The sequence below is a fragment of the Protopterus annectens genome, chromosome 11.part0, assembly GCF_019279795.1.
Source record: "Protopterus annectens isolate FY-2018-M chromosome 11.part0, PAN1.0, whole genome shotgun sequence".
NCBI classification, from domain to species: Eukaryota; Metazoa; Chordata; order Ceratodontiformes; family Protopteridae; genus Protopterus; species Protopterus annectens.
In genome coordinates this window covers 372,089,905-372,107,431 of record NC_056745.1, presented here as the reverse complement: position 1 = coordinate 372,107,431, position 17,527 = coordinate 372,089,905, and the positions used below count along the sequence as shown (strand labels likewise).

The 17,527-nt window shown below is 36.6% G+C and overlaps 1 protein-coding gene across 1 annotated transcript in view; it reads right to left on the bottom strand.

The window, feature by feature from the left end:
• Positions 1-17,527, bottom strand: part of KITLG (KIT ligand) — a 585,654-nt gene that overhangs the window by 99,419 nt on the left and 468,708 nt on the right. The gene's annotated exons all lie outside the window — the stretch shown is intronic.

Below are 17,527 nucleotides of genomic sequence, written 5' to 3'. Positions count from 1 at the left end.
AAATAATCTGTATACGAACAGGACTATATATAGTAACAGAGAAGATTATGCATGTCTTACTCCTCTGTGCATCTTTCCTTATGTCTTGAAGTGAGAAGTGCTGAAAGCATTTTATACTTTATCACATTAAAACAGTTGACCAAAATACCTTTAACAACTGCCACAGTACTTTCACTTTTATAACTTCTTCATCTGCAATATGCCGAAAACTGTGATAGTTTTCTGTGAAAATAAATGCATAAACGAATAAAATAATATGTTCTGTTCTAACTACACCTAGCAGTAAGGATGTCCTGCCTACAAAGCTTTCTGCAAGCTTCATAAAGCTCAAGTTTAAAGTGTGCCCCAGCACTTACTAAGTCAGGTAAATACAACTATAACAATTAATTATTTTGCATTATTTGTTATGATTATACTGTACACATGCCTTACAAACTTATATCTGAAACAGAGGATACATTTCTGGAGGGTTTCCCTACTTCTATAGTTAGTTCAGACTCTCCATATATGAGAATAAAAATGAAGGTACAGAAATAGGCAAAAAGAACAACCTGGACCATATGATTCTGCTTTGACAGTTTCTAGGCTATATAACTATTAAACTTAATTCACTATCTAATTTCATTTTTCTCAATAATCTGCAATGAAAAGCACTTGTACATTGATTTTGCTTTTAGACTGTACATTGTCCTTAACAATAAAATGTAAATGGAGTTTGTCAACACAACCATCCCCAGTATTTTAGTTTTCACAAAGTTGTTACCTGGACATTTCTTTAAACCACCTGTGTGTTCACAATGGACTTTAGGAAAGCCTCTTCCACATGGCATTTTACATAATCAGTTGCAAACATCACTATACATTTAGTAATAACATTGACATTTCTTATATAATCTCATTTACAAGCCTAATTTACTGTAACTATTAGTTTATAAGATGAAGTATAAATATGTTCAGGTAATCTACTTACATTTTTCACCAAGGTTCAAGAAATAAATAATTAACCCCTAATGTCTGATGAGTAGTTAACTGATTTAAGCATGCATCACACAGGATGAAGTAGAACTGAAGTGCTCAGAAATAAAATGGCAGAACAATGAATTTATAATTCTAACAGTTTGAGCTACACTGCAGAAAAGACAAGGGACCCTTTTGATTCCATTTCTTTGCCTCTAACATTAGTGATTGAGGGCTTATAAATGCATTCAGTTGTTGGACAGCTGTCTACTGGATAGATTCATATAGGAGATGTGATTTAGGAAAGCTTTTGGATATGAAATTGTTTGTAAGACACCTCACTCAGCTACACAGACAGAAGACAGGGAAAGGAGTCTAGATGAGGAAGTGAATGGCTGACCATAAGTGCTGAAGGCTAACTAATGTGTCTAATGCTTTTTGTTTACCTCTGGCTGTGTTTCCTCTTCTGAATGTCTCACAGCACATAACGTCAGAGGAAGGAAGAAGCATTGTTAAGTATATGGCTATTTTAGTCATTTATACTAAAACAAAGAGAGTCAAACATTAAAGAGCATGTTTGCTTGTGGTTTCTAATGCTACATAAGGCAGCATATGTACCTACACAAGAGCCTTTTCACTTTACATATTAAATTAATTTCAAAGGGGAAAATGCAGACAACAACCAAGAACAAAGCAAAAAACCTACGAATGTCAATACTCCATAAAGAGGACTCCTTTAACAGATTTTGCTTTCATTCGCACACTTGTGATGAACCTCATCAGACAAAAACACATCCCAAATGTGAATAGTCAATACAACAACAATTATAAATGAGGTTTGAAACAGACCATTTTGTCCTGGGACATCTTTAAATGGGGTCAGTTACATAGACTAGCAGGAATTAGGAGAATTAGGGGACATAGGGTTAAATGGGATAGAGGGATGTTTAGGAGAAAATGAGGTAAGGGTAGGGAGGGTCTTAGAGGGTTTTGTCAAGTGTAACTGAGGTAGGAGTCACATTTTACCATGAACTTGCTAGATAGCAGGTTTATGTCCGAGAAGACTTGTGGGTGCACTGGGATCAGGTAGGTCTTTGTCTGGTAGTGGTGGACAGGTGGTGGAGGTGAGTTATGGTTAACATTTTTTATTTTATTTATTTATTTATTTTTGCAATGTTGGTGTTGCATTGTTTCTATATGATTGCTGAGGTAGCATTACTGGTGGTGAGGGGCGTGGGTTGGGGAAGAGCGTGCAGTCCCTGATTCTCCTTGTTCTTGGCTCCATTTCCCTCTCCCGGGAAGAAAGTTGTCATCCCCGCACACTTCTTTTGGGTCCTGACATGTGGAGTGATATAAGCGTACTACTGAAACAGGACTTCCCATGCAAGGCCTCAATGGAGACAATTTCTGCCTCACAGTATTGGCTTCTGCCTTGTTTCCATGCATGTGAATGGAAATCATGTCTGCCCCTCTTGGCTGGATCGGTAGCATTCTCACTGTGCCATGCTTTAAACTGCCTATGGAGCAGGCACATAGGAAATGTGCTAATGATCCTTTATGGCTCCTATATGCCACTGAATTAAAAAAAAAGCACCCTTCATGTTTTCTGGAAGCATTCCACCAAAAACAACATGTTTTTCTTTTGTTGGCTTATTGATTTGGGCTTTTGGCAGGCTCCAAGTAAAGAGGAGTAACTGCTGCTGCTGCGCATGTGCAGTGTGGCGTTAACTGTCAGCGGAGTTTCAACATGCATGTTTATATATATATATATATATATATATATATATATATATATATATATATATATATATATATATATATATATATATATATATATATATATATATATATATATATATATATATATATATATATATATATATATATATATATATATATATATATATATATATGTATATATATTTACCATGTAACTGCGGTGGTGGTGGTAGTGTTGTTGCCTCACAGTAAGACATTGTCCTGGTCGATTCTCAGCTAGAGCGTCTTCTGTGTGGAGACATGCATGAATGGGCATACCTTCGATTGAAGGTAGTGCGTCAGGGCCGGCAACTGGGCATGTAAAAATCTACTGCCAATCATTAGCGGACCAGAGTTCCGCTGTGGCAACCACTAACCGGGAAAAGTTGAAACACACAACATATATATTCACCATGTGCAATGGTGGTAGCAGATAACTGAACAGCATTAATGCATCAGAGAGGCTGTTGTTTCTAGGAGGGATGTGGTTTTGTGCATTTGTTTCATGTCAGAAACTTACTTCTGCTTTGCAGTGGTCGTAGAAGCATTCTCAGGCTAATTATTGTGGTAGGTGTCTTGATTGCCTAACCTCCCTAGAGTTTTGGAAGCTATGAGGTGGATTGAACCAGGCACCACAAACACAAAAAATTGACAGGCAGTGCATTTCAGCTATTTGTGTAAGTATATTACTGATTATCAGCAGATGAGGTAGACTATGTATTTAGGTAATATTGTACATTTCTGTTTGTTTAGTATATGTATTGAAAGGGATGAACAGTAAAACATGCTTCTTCCTTTCAAGCTTCCTTTTCTTTGCGAAGTGTGTTCTTTGTTCTGGGGACGTTGTGTACAGGTTGCATTCAAGTAAGCTAACTCGTAGCAAACTGACCCTTTCTAGGGTTCATGAAGATTTGTAGTAATATAGTCGAACATTCTTTACCAGTTGTTTTCTCTCTTGTTTGCTGTTGAGGTGAAAAGCGGGTGTTGTTGTATACACTAGCAGGTATTTAAGGGCCTTTATAAAAAAAAACACAGAATAATAATAAAGTAGAAATGAGGATTTTACACTTCTGTTTTCACTTTTATGATATTAATTACCTCATAGCTATGGCCGACTGTAGTCAGCAACTAACTTCTTTAATTAGTTAGCATTTTTGGCTTATCTTGGGCATCTAACTCTGGTTCCGGAGGGATGGACAGCCCCAGGATTGTGTGATGGGAACAGGTGCATTGCAGCTGAAGTTAAGAACTTTACTGAAAACATGACATGTATGTGAATCACACAGAATTAAGGGAAGTCTTGGTTTGTTGTGTTTGGAATATAGAGCGTGAGAAATGAGTGGAAAAGCAGTAGTGGTGTTTGTGGTCTTGGGAGGGATGGCATCACATGGGAATGCAGGCCTGTTTGATGCCTGGGTTAAACCTGTAAGGCTTCAGGGTATTTTCGCAGGCTGTGAGGCATTGGTGAGTGTCATTCACTTCTGCGCTGGGGCGGGGTAGTGTTAGACATTGGGGTGGGGGCAGATTGTTGCAGAAGGACCATTTTTCTTGTACACATATGAAAAAGCATTAGCTGTTAATTCACAAGCAACTATATGACAATTGGAAAGTACGAACAGTGTTTTGATTTCTCAATTGCTTAATGCAATAACCTTGATCAGTTAATGCGAGTTAATGAGCTTCATTTCACTCAGTTGTAAAGGAGATTGCAGAGAGACTATGTTTTAACTTAAAATCTGATACTTGGGAAAGGCACATTCAAATATGGTACATGTTGAAAGAAGGAGTTATGTTGATATATTTTATCAGATGTGAGTAGTAGAACTTTACTTGGTTTCCCATACAAGGCCTGATAAATAAACAGGTAAAACATCTAAAGGCAGGGTACTTCAAGGATGTTGGTCCTCTCCTACTGAGATTAACAGGTTATAAATTGGAATGGAGGGGATGACCGGGCCTAAAACGCTTTGTCATTGGAAGCTTCCATCAATGAGGTTTCTTAAATGGTGGTTATGCTTGGACATATACAATGGAACTTGGCGAATTTGTGTGGTTCATTTTTGTTTCTAAGTTTAGGCAGGTATTTTCACTGTTGGGTGGTTGTGAGAGATCTCGGGTGTTTTTTGCAGGCATCTGCAAGTTGTAGGGGTTCTGTTGCTTGTGATCACTTCAGTGGAGGCGCTGGGGAGTTTTCGCCAGCTTTCGGTACACTAGCCTCATAATGTGGAACAAATGGGCAAAATGTGAAACACATGTTAACGGTTAACTAACAACTTCAGCTAGATAGGTCATAGGGTGGTTAAAATAAGCTGGTTTACTTACCGAGAAGATCATATTAATGAATTAATATGAGTTATTTCTTTTCTATGGATTTTGTTTAAGAAGTTCCTAACTCTGGATGTGTTACAAAACCCCCCTTTTCAATGTGGAACTTTGTGGAACTTCAAAGAACATTAACTTTTAATACCCCAAAGGAGGTATGTTTCTTATAATGAGGTACACTTGAGATGCATGGCTTGGGTAGTTGTTACACATATTTTCATATGCTGTGAAGCTATGTAATTATTAAGTCACAAAATGGGAAATGTACATTAATTCTGGTATTTTCCATTTCCTCATTTTGGGTCCATTTCATTACATGGAGTTTGGTTAATTAGTGATTTCATACCAGTCAAGGAAGCCATGTTATCGCAAGTCCAAAATGTTAGGTTTAAGGAGGAATAGCAGAAAGTTATCCCTGGCAGGCTATTTGCTCTACTTTTGTGCATGACTTTTTCCATTTTTCTCAGTTTAAATGAATAGTATGGCTCGGGAACTAGTTATGGCAACATTTTGGGGGAGTCAGAAATTAATGAGCAAGGTGGCACCTCACAGCGTTTACTGTTAAGGGGTTAATGTGTACAGCACATATTTTGTCTTTTATTTTGCAGATGGGAAGCACCGAAGACCATCAGCTGGTGGATTGCTAAGCGCACTTGAGAAGTGATGGCTGCTAAGCCTACTTTGATAAGTATGTAACTTGATATGTCATATTTGGGGCAGGGTGCTGAGATGTGACTCAAGTTAATTTATATGTAGGGTGAAGCAGGTTTGGTGGTGTTCAAGGGGAGTTGAGGTGGCTATAAAGGAGGGTATTCTTGTAACGGGTGTTTGGGGCAGGTTTGGGAGCAGGGAGTGGGGTTTCTTGTTCTTCGGGTATAGGATTGGAAGATGGGTTGAGATGGGGACTTTGATGCTTTTACAGTCAGCATGGTTGGAGTCAGCTCGAGACAAGGAGGGGTTATGGATAGTTGTCAGTTGCCATTTTGGTGTGAACTTCTTACTAGCAAGTAGTACGTCCAAGATGATCAGGATATAGTGTTGTGTGCAGCTGGGAAGCACAGAGGATCATCAGTTGGTGGATCGCATAGGCGTTTTTGAGAGGTGATGTTTGCTAAACCTAGTTCGATAAGTATTTAACTTGTCATGTCAGATTTACAGTAGGGTGCTGAAAGGTGACTTTAGTTAACTTAGAGGTAGGGTGAAGTAGGCTTGGTGGTGTTCAAGAGGAGGTGGGGTGGTTATAAGGGTGGAATTATGGTAACATGAGTTTGAGGCATCTTTTGGGGATATGGGAGTGGGGGTTATGTTTTTTGGGTATAAGATTGGGCAATGGGTTCAGCGGAGGATTTTGAGACTTTATGGGGAGTTTTCAGATTGCAGGCTGGCAGGAAAAAATTTGACGGAAGGATCTTAATTGTTTAGTTTAGGCTGGTTGCCTCTGATGGCAAAGCAGATGTTTTATAGGAAAAGTTTTGCTGTTAAGGAAGTGGTCTTTGGTGGCAGTCTGCTGTGTGACTTTAGTACTGTTAACCATTACTTTGGACCACTGGGGTGGGATTGTAGGAACAGAGGTAGGGGAATGGGAGGACAGGCAGATTTGGTGTAGTAGGGAGTTATTTAGGGTTATATATATTCTGTTTATGGAAAATGGGGTTCTTTGTGGTTAGGAGGGCTGCTGCTAAGCTGATAGTTTGCATATTGCTCAATTTAGTTGGAGGAATTGTGGTTATTGTTTACAAATGGCTGGCATATAGACTGCATTGGTAAATTAAATTGCAAAAGAGTAAGTACATTCTTTTTTTACTACATATGGCAGCTGTGAGCTAAACAGCTCGTACCACATTTTGCGGGGATCTGTGTGGGTATTTTGCAGTGTTGGTCACAGACATGTTCAGCTGACTATTAGACTGTTTCATATGGAAATACGTAGGGGATGCAGGTAAGGTATAGTTATACTTAACTTATCATTCCACAGTGATTACTTGCAACTTCTTCAGTGGGTATCAGGTTACTTTTGGTGCGTATTGTGGGATTGCTGTCGTATGCTCTTGTTTTGGCTGGGAAAGGATTTTATGTAGGTAAGGTGGGGTTGGGCTGAGGTAAGGGAGCTAGGTCAGTGTAATGGGGGAAGTTCGTGGAAAAGGGCACTTTTGATATGGCTTTATGTCTAAGAATGTTTGCTGGGTGAGTATCATGAATTTACAGTGTTTTTTTTTTTACAGATGTAAGCAGTCAGGGCTGGGAAGAACATGGAGTTGGAAGGTGATGGTTTTGTCGTGGTGGCTGTTCCTGCTGTTTTGAATACATTGGTCAAAGGAGATGTTTTGGTCATCAGAGTGATGTCAATGAGGTTGTAGAGGGCAGTCAGAATGAATAAACCCTGAAAGAATGCTGAGGTGCAAGGTAATGAATTTTGTTGCAGTGGTTGTTCTGGTGTGGTACATATTATTAGTTTTATTTGGGTTCATTGAGGCCAGTTGAATTTACACTGGTCTGGGATAGTGGGTTTTCAGGTATGGCAGGTAGGCGGGTGTTTTAAGGGATAGCTCAGGTTTTGGGTACCGTGTCTACAAGGGAGGCTTAAGAAAGGCATGGTTTGTTGTGGTTCTTTGCAGATGAGGGATGGTCTTAATCATTTAGCTGGAGTTTAGACAGTGGGTACACTGAATGATGTTTGGCCTTAGGATGGAAACTTTAGTGAAAAGAGGGGGAACAGACTGGTCAGGCTGGTGGGCAGAGAAGAGGGGCAGGCTTGCCCTCTTCTGTTCTCCCTCTGGTTATGGATGTGCAATTCAGTAAGTTTGGAAAGAAAGTGAGCGGTTGCTCTGATGAACAAGTTAATAAGCAAGCTGAGCTGCTTATATGGATGGTGGTGTAATTCAATAAATTGAAGGTGAGTGGGGAACACTGCCTTGTTAGTGCAAAAGATAAGTGAGCAAGTGGGGGAAGCTGCTTATCAAGGGTGAGTGGGTGCACTGCCCTTATGGTTATTTTATATTTCCTTTCATGGATGTATTATCACTGGTGTCATGTTTTTGGTTGAAAATGTATAACTATTGGTTAACAATAATATTTATGAATTTTAATAAAGGTTGTCAAATGTCATTCGGTGTTGTGTGTTTATTGAAGTGGACCAGGACAACAGCTTTTTGCCTGGGAAGAGGTACAGAAACCACAGGAGGAGGAACAGACACCAGAGGTAGGCATTAAGAAAACTAGGACCTGAATATTAGTGAAACACATTTCATATATGGGACTTTAGTGACTTCAGAATAAATAACACACATAAGGATGTTTATTGGAAAGGGTTTTCTTTCATTCTGCTAAGGAAAGTCAGCTACATTGGCATCATAACTGAATAAAGTTGTTCTTGAGAAAAATCAGTCTGGGTCTAAGGGTGAGACTGGAAATTACATCTCAAAGATCTGAGTTACATAGGAAATCATTGAGGAACCTCCCTTTACAGCCAAATGTGTCTGGTTTTAAAATAATTTACATAAAGATATTCATCATTTGTCTTTTGAAGAATCTGGTTCATATGCCTTGAATTTGTCAAAAAAGAGAGACACAAGCTGTCAAGGAAATAATTACCAACAAGGATATCTGTGTGATGTAACTAGACAAAGGGAGGGACATTGTAATTATCAATAGTCTTGACTCTTCCTCCTGTATGTTTTCCCTCATCACAAATGACGAAGTTCGTGGTGTTGCTTCACTGAATGAGGTCCATCTGTCATTTATGGTGATCAACTTGCAGATATTAGACTTATTACAACAGGGATACTTTTCCCTTCAATAATTCAACTTTTAACAGTGAAGAAACTGTGACTCCAAATAATTTTTTGGGATTCTTAAAATACATAAAAATGTCATGGATCCACCTATGAGATCAATTATTTCTGCAAAAGGATCTACCACACAACCTTTAGCAATTTTTATTGATCAGAAGTTAAAAATATTCCTGGATAAACTTCTCAGGGTGATAGATTCCTGGAAATTCTTGACCAGACTTAGAAATATCCCTGTGGAATCCAGTAATATGTTTGTAGCAGATGACATTAAAGACTTGTTTAATGGGATACCCCAAAAACTGGGGTTGAGTTGGTTCATAGTGCTTGTGGCCACCCAAATGTAATTTTCAATACAGGAAATCAATAAATTTGTTTATTTATGGAAATGGTTTTATTGAATAACTATACTGTATTTGAAGGAGAATATTTTAAACAACTGAAGGTGGTTGCAATGAGCAACCTGTATCCCAATATTTGCTAATATTATTCTATGTAGATGGGTTCACAGTTTTGTGTACAACAGTGAATACTACAAGTTTTTAAATAATTATCACTGGTTTTGGGTGTTTTTTTTTATTTGCAATGGTACTCAGGAGTCATTAGAGTAATTTGTAGTATATTAAAGGACACTGACACTTTTTTGGAATTCTTTTTCAGATGTGACCATAACTCTGCCATATTTTGGAAGTAGAATTGACTACAGACATTGATGGGATGTCTTTTAGAATTTATAGGAAACCTACATATTCAACCATAAACATGGCATTGTGAAAGATCAGTTTATATGAATTTCCAGATTACCATCTAATGAGATCATTCATATGAAGGACTGCCAAATAATTAAGGATATGTTTCTTGCTAGGGGCTATGCTATTGCACTGTTAGAAAACATTCAGGAATTATGTGATAAGGAACAGGGATGTCAGGTTTGTCCCTATTTGAGGTAATCTGGAAATGTAATGACACAAAGGGCAAGGCTTCTATCCCCAAGGCATTGACATTACACTATACCTGTGACTCCCATGATTTGCAGCACATCATGAACAGGAATTGGACTTTACTTTTGGAATTTTGACCAGAGTTAGCCAAGAAAGAAATACATTTCAATTTCATCTGTAAGTCCAGAAACAATATTGGCTCACAACTGAAATGCAAACCCTTGGTGAAATGGACTAATGCGGCCATGGTTTAGTGTTGCTTTTGTCAGTCTTGTAGGTACATTCACAAAGGATTTAATGTTGTGGTTGAAAATTTTCCTAGGGTATTATAGCACACTGACAAAATGAGTTGTAATTGTTACAATACTGTTTATTTAGCAGCATATAGCACCTGCCTTAGGTTTTATGTAGGCAAAAACCCAGTAGAAATTAGCTAAGAGGATACAGAAACACTGCTACTGCATAAAAACAAGGCTAAGAGAAATTGTCTTTCCAAGTATTCCATAGGTTCATAGGTGTGTACTAGGCTAATGGACTTGGAGCCTTTAGAAGCCTAGCCTATAGAAGTGCCCTGGCATTGTGCCGCCTGATGTTTTTTTTTCAGTGCCTTTATCTTGTAGAGCCACTGGAGTGATCTCTGCGGTGAACTTTCTATTTCCTATCCGCTCATCAAGATTTCTCTTGAAGAGGGCCAGTGTGGTGTTCTGCTTGACATGTGTGAGAAGCCTATTCCAGAGCATGGACAGTCTCTGGGTTATAAACCTGTCCCTCCAGGATGTTCTGTTGATAGGGGTAATGAGGTCGAGGTCTCTGGAGCGTGTGGTGTGGAGGGCTTGGAATTTCTTTAGATGTAGCATTTCTAACAGAGCTAGGTCAGACATGGCTTTGTAAGTCAAGCAGAGATCGTCTTTTAGATGACAATATGAGACAGAGAATAGCTGGAGTTTTTTGAGTCTGCCCATGTAGGACATGTGTTTAAGGCCTTGGATCCTCTTTGTGAGTTTATGAAATCATTCAAAAATGTTTTCTTTTTATGTTTTAGAAATATTGACAAATGACTTGAGAGAAAGAGTTATTGAAATGGAACTTATTTGCAGTGAAACACACTGGCAAGTATTGCTGAACAGGGATACAACACCAGCCTTAAATGAGGAGATTTCCCTTGCACCCATCCTGAGGAAACAATATAATAAACTTACATGACTACTTTTAATCACATGAGCAGGATTTATTTTGTATTTAAACGAACTTTTGGGGACATGACATTATCTAATGAAGTTCATCACAATTGTATGAATAAAAATAGTACTCTATTAAAGGAGCAGTCTTGGTGAAGTATTGGTGATTGTTCACACATTTTGTTTTGTTCTTAATGCCCTACTCAGAAATTAACAGGCTATATATATATATATATATATATATATATATATATATATATATATATATATATATATATATATATATATATATATATATAAACACACACACACACACACACACACATATATATATATATATATATATATATATATATTTTATATATATATATATATATATATATATATATATATACATATATATGTGTATAGTACAAAAATATGAAAGAGGGGTTCTGGGTGGATGCATGGATATGTATATGGGTCCCTATCAGTTGACTGAGTTTTCAGAAACTTGAAATTCATATGGTCGAGACCATATGATTGTGTTTTTGAAAACTCAAATCTTTTGAATGGAGATTGCGATGCAGTGCAGATTGGGACATTTAACATTTTCCTCACTGTTGTGTGATCTTGGAGTTGGTGCATATAATTTGCAGGGGGTGTGGTGGGCACAGCCCTACACATGGGGTGTGCAGGGGCAAGCTGCCCCTCTGCAAAAATATAAAAAGGTAGATTTTTGTGGATTTTTGGTTGCTGTTTATTTATTTATTTATTTATTTATTTATTTTTGATGTTTGAGTTTTCAGAAACATTATCATATGATCTTGACTGTCTGAAGTTCAAGTCTGTGGAAACTCAATCATTGAACATAGACCCACATACACATGTGTTATACGCTGTATCATTTTAAAGAGTGTACCATTGAAATTACATCTGTTTTCATCCAAATTAACTTTCAGTGCCATTTACAAAGTTCTGTCGGGGAACTATTTGCAGAGTTTGAAGTGGTATCATATATTTCCCCTTTAAAAATAACTTTCTTCACAGTTAACTCCTCACTCTTGTCAGGCATTATTATAAAGTTATAATTTCTTATTAGGCACTGAAGAAAGGGATTATTTTCATCATGTCCTCCTGTTTGATTCAGTATGAGATCAGCTGCACAGTTTGCTATGACAAGCTTAATAAAATTCCTTTTTTTGAAAGCACAACACTGAGGAAATGATTCACAAGCATAGACAATGATGCAGAAAAGAACCTTATTTCCAGTTTGCCAGTGTTCCCTAATTAGAAATGAGACAAAGAATGAGTTACATGTTGAGTTGTTCCTTGTTATATAGAATTAAACTAAGAAAATGTGATAACTTTTTTGAGCCGACAGAGACAAAATAAAAGAAATACCAGTGTTGAACCAAATTAAGGTACTCTTTTTATATAGCGCTAATTAGCCTGGTAACACTGAAGCAAATGTACGCACCAAACCTGGGTAAGCCTTTTTGTTAACTGCTTTTATAAGTGAAAGTATCTTTATTCAGACATAATTATTTCTTATTTCCCTCACATCACTGAATGAATACTGTAATAATCAGATAAAAATATAGGTATCAATATCTAATTTTGCAGCTCTGATACATGGCAGTAGGCTTTTAAGTGACTGAGATTCCGGTTTTGAAGTCAATGTGTTAGTATGGTCCATGAAGCTCTTCTAGCAAAAATTACATAATTGAATGTTTAATCACCAGAATTCCCAGATGTGAGGACAAACAAGAATGTTGCACATTCTGCTCTGGTGTGAATACAAAAACTTCACAAAGGAACTTGAATTCTGCATTCTTATGAGGCAAAGTTGTACACACATCGTATGTAGAGGGTTTCACTCCTTAAATCCTATTTAATAAAATCAAAGTGAATTTGCTTCATCTTAAGGAAAGGAAATTCCACCTGCAGTGATCTCCATTATAAGGACTATGTTTTCGCAAAGTATAATTTTCGGCAAAATGTTCCATCTCAAAGACAGAATATTTTCAGTCACAATCTCCCTAACACAGTTTATTAATGTGGAATCCAATATGCCATTCTGTTTTAGAAATTGACAAGATACTTGAATTTCATTAAGCTGCATTTTTTTCAAAAGTAGAACACAGTTAATATAGCATGCTTTATTTGTGTGTGAAATACATCCACATTTAAGCTAAGGTGTGCTATACTGGCTAGCATGGGCCACCACTGGTAACCATCCAAAACGGTTAAGCAGTAAACCACAATTGATTGTGGGTAATGCTGGATTAATCCACAGTTGGTTTGGTTTGATAATGAGGACAAAGTCCAAATGATCAAACAAAGCCAAGTGTGGATAAATCCAGCATTACCCACACTCAGGAGTGAGTTACTCTACAATGATATAATTTAAGAAGGAAATTGTATTGTATAGCAACACTGTAATGTGCTTCCTCATTCTTCCACCTTTTCTGATGTACTGCAAATGCATATGGGACTTATGTTCCAGTGCTTGCACAGGACATCAGTGCAGTTCAAGAGAAGCAATGGAAAAAAGAAAATCTCTGTTTTTTTTTTTTTTCGTTTGCTAGTCTTAGTGCAAGAAACCTGAACAAAGTCCAGTACAATTGGTGGGAGGACAACAAAGGTAAAAAAATATAGACAGATTGTATTGCTCTTATAAACTTAAAAAGGTCCAGGAATGAGAGGTTCCTTAATAAGGAAAAGACAAAAACTATGAGCAAAAATCTGAACATTCTGTGAAGATCTGTACAGCTGAGAGGTACGAGAGTCTGCCGAGATTTAAGGATGGACAGCGCAGAAATAAAAGGAATATCAGGTACATTTCTGTTTCTTTACTTTTGCAGAATATACCTGATTTTTTTTTTTTTTTTTTGCAATTTGCTCTGCCCTCTGTAGCATGTTCCATTAGAAAAGTCTGGCTGCTCAATTGCACTTTTTTCTATTGATATATGCTCAATTCGCAACAGGCATGCTGTTTGGGCTGTCCAACCAGCGTGTATATTTCTGAATGGCAATGAGCTCTTATTGTATAAGATAAAATATACTATAGCTCACAAATCGGCAGAAGGTCTGGTATATGCAAAATGTACAGTGTGTCGTGTTTAAATAAAAATGGGGATTAAAAGAGTGGCAACCCTCTATCAAGAAATAAAAACATGTATCTGTGTTCTTGAAACTGATACCATTGTACTGTATGTAAGGGAGCTGCAGTTCGTCAACTACATGCTCAAATGTTTTTTCTGGATTCCTGGTCCATAATTATGCCAACAGAAACAGGAACTGTGGTTTCACAGGTCTGTGCTCTTCTGTGTTTGTGCATCACACCACTCTTCACCTACCTGCTCTTTTATTTTTTCTCCTATTGAGTTAATTACCTTTGTGTTGTTCTATCTTGTCTTTGCATAGCTTATGCACCCCCCTGCTCTAGCGAAGTGTTTAACCTTTTTTAGAATTTATATAAAAAGGGCATCTTTTACTACCTTCTGTCTCTTCTTTATTCCAGACAGAATGCATCTATAACTGAAAAGCCATTGTAACCTTTATTTATTTATTTATTACATTCGTTAACCGGGAAATAGTCTGACTGAGCTAATAGCCCATTTTCAGTGGAGGCTCAGGGAGAAAAGGTTCAGTAAACAGAATTTCTTTTCAATTTAGTTTTTATTCAAAGGACTTACTCTCCACCTTCAATAAGGGGATCAGTCTTTTTACTATGAACAATATTGCTTTCAGTATTTCACATCCTTATCTACATATAGGTTCTAGAATCATAACTGCATACAGATTATCATGTGACCTGACACAGCTCCTATACTTTGGAAAGTAACTTCTGTGCTTCAGGAAGTTTCATTCACTGTGGAAGATACACATTTGGGGACATTTCTGCACGTTTTGCACTAGAAAGAGTTGCCTGTTCTCTGTGACCTGATGTGTTGATAATCAGATTGTCTTTCTCATTTGTACACAGACAAGCACTGCAGCATAATTCTTACAGCAGCACATACTGTGACCCAGCAAGTAACACAAAGAGTATTACAGGCATTAATGTCCTACAATCCTCCCACATATGTGCATATGGTCCAAAATTTCTGAACATTAGCAAATCAGATTGTACAGTTTTACATATCAGTTTAAGTCCAGTGGTCCAATGCCATCCTGTGTGCTGCTGCATGGTGTTGCACACATTTGCATGTTAGGTTTTACTAACATGCAGAGTGCTACAACGACACAAGGTACATACAAACTTTTCAGTCAACACTGCGCAACTAATTATAAATGTATTTCTTTGGGTTCCAAGAGAAATCTCTACTTTACTTATGTCGTTTAAGGGCTCTGTCTAAAAAGGTACTGATCCCAGTAGGATTAACTCAGTTAAAACGAGCCAAAGGACAAGATCTGAATTCTCTTTGATAATCTTCCCTTTTTTCTATGATACAGGTATTGATGTTGAGAGAAATTATTTTAATTATATTTCAGCTTTATGTTGTACTAAATAATATGTACTTAATAATACCAATAAGTATAAATACAATATAAATAAATAAATACTAGTGCAAGTACAAACAGGCTACGTTAGGGGTACCTACCATTAATAATAGTTTTGTGACTTACTGCAACTCACAATGTAAAAATATTTGCTCATCAGCTAATCTTGCTGGAGTAGAGGATTAATGCCCTGATTATGACCCAGGTGACCCAAGTTCATTTAGTGTCTCAGGAGCTTGACAGTGCTGGCAGTGGAGAACAGGGGCACCCATGCTGGGGGGATGGAAGGGGGATGTCAGTAGCTTACTGCAGAGGTACCTTCAGAGTGGCTGGAATGCAAATACACAGCTCAGGGCTGCAGATAACTATAACCAAATATCAAACTTCTTAATTTTAGCTATAGAAGATATATATGTATATATATATATATATATATATATATATATATATATATATATAGTTCCACTTCATATGATCGAAAGCTCATAACATCTAACTGCAAAACAGCGAGACCAAATGATCGAAAATTCATAACATCTAAAACTCATAACATCAAATCTCACAACATGGAAAACTACAAAGCAAATGTAAATAACATCCCAAACACCTTTTACTATGTTTATGCAGGGAGGCAAGTCCCCCTGCACCCCCCCCAAGTGGGGGGGTTCCACCCACTCCCCCTATAAATTAAATATACCAACTCCGAGATCACACTACAGTGAGAAAAAGTTAATTTCCTAATCCTACTGTATCACAATCAGCATAAAAAATGTACACAGAATGTCTAAATCACTACCTGTATGTCCCAGACACACGTACACAGTGGTATAATAAACACGATATAAACAGATTAACAGAATAAACTATAACATTCATTCCATTTTATTCATTTTTGATGTTGTGTGATTTGATGTTATGAGTTTTAGATTTTATGAATTTTCAGTGATTTAGTCTCGCTGTTTTGCAGTTAGATATTATGAGATTTTGATCATATGAAGTGGAACCATATATATATATATATATATATATATATATATATATATATATATATGTGTGTTTACATATATGTATATATATATATATATATATATATATGTTTACATATATGTATATATATGTATATATATATATGTGTACATATAAATACATGTATATATATATGTATATATATATATATATATATATATATATATATATATATATATATATATATATATATATATATATATATTTACATAACCATATGCATTATATATATTTGATAGATTTGTTTAAATGCATATGTATTTTTCTTAACAGTAGATGTCAGATAAAGTGTGAGATAAAATCACACCTCTATTACCAGCATTTTTATTTATCTACACTGTTGGTGTGCCATCATCAGTTCGCTTATACACTGGGCACATCATTAAACTAATAAATGTCCTCTTAACTGATCTTAGTTGTGTTACTCACTAAAAACTAAAGTAATTGTATACATTATATATAGGCAAATCACAGACATATGTGCCCTCCCAAATTACTCTAGCTCACTTACAATGACTTTTCTAAACTCACATTTAGACTTATTTTAATATTAAAAAAAGGAATAAATACAGAAGTAATTTTCCATTACTTTGAAGTAAAAAATGTAAATTCACACACCACACACAGAAAATATGCACACACCATTCAGAAATCCTCCCCCACCTAAATCAGCTTCTTAGAAATAAAACTGATTCTTTTTAAAGTGACAAAGTTAAGGTTACCTAACTTTCGATTAGTGCATGATGCTTTGATCTAAAGTTAATCATGCAGAGACCACTGAATGCCCATATTGGTAATGACTTTCTGCAACAGGAAAATGTAACACTGAAAGTAAAAGCGAAGCACATAAGGCAAATAAGACAGCCCCATGAGGGTCTTCATGTAGTGCCCATAAGCCTATGTAACCCTAATGCTTACACAACCCACCATGCACAACAACAATAAATAAAATTAAATAAACAAACCAAACTTGCAATATACAAGCAAACACAACCCTAATTCATAAATAAATAAATAATATGCAGACATTGTCAAATGAGACTTCACTTAGGCTTCAGTTAAAAAAAAA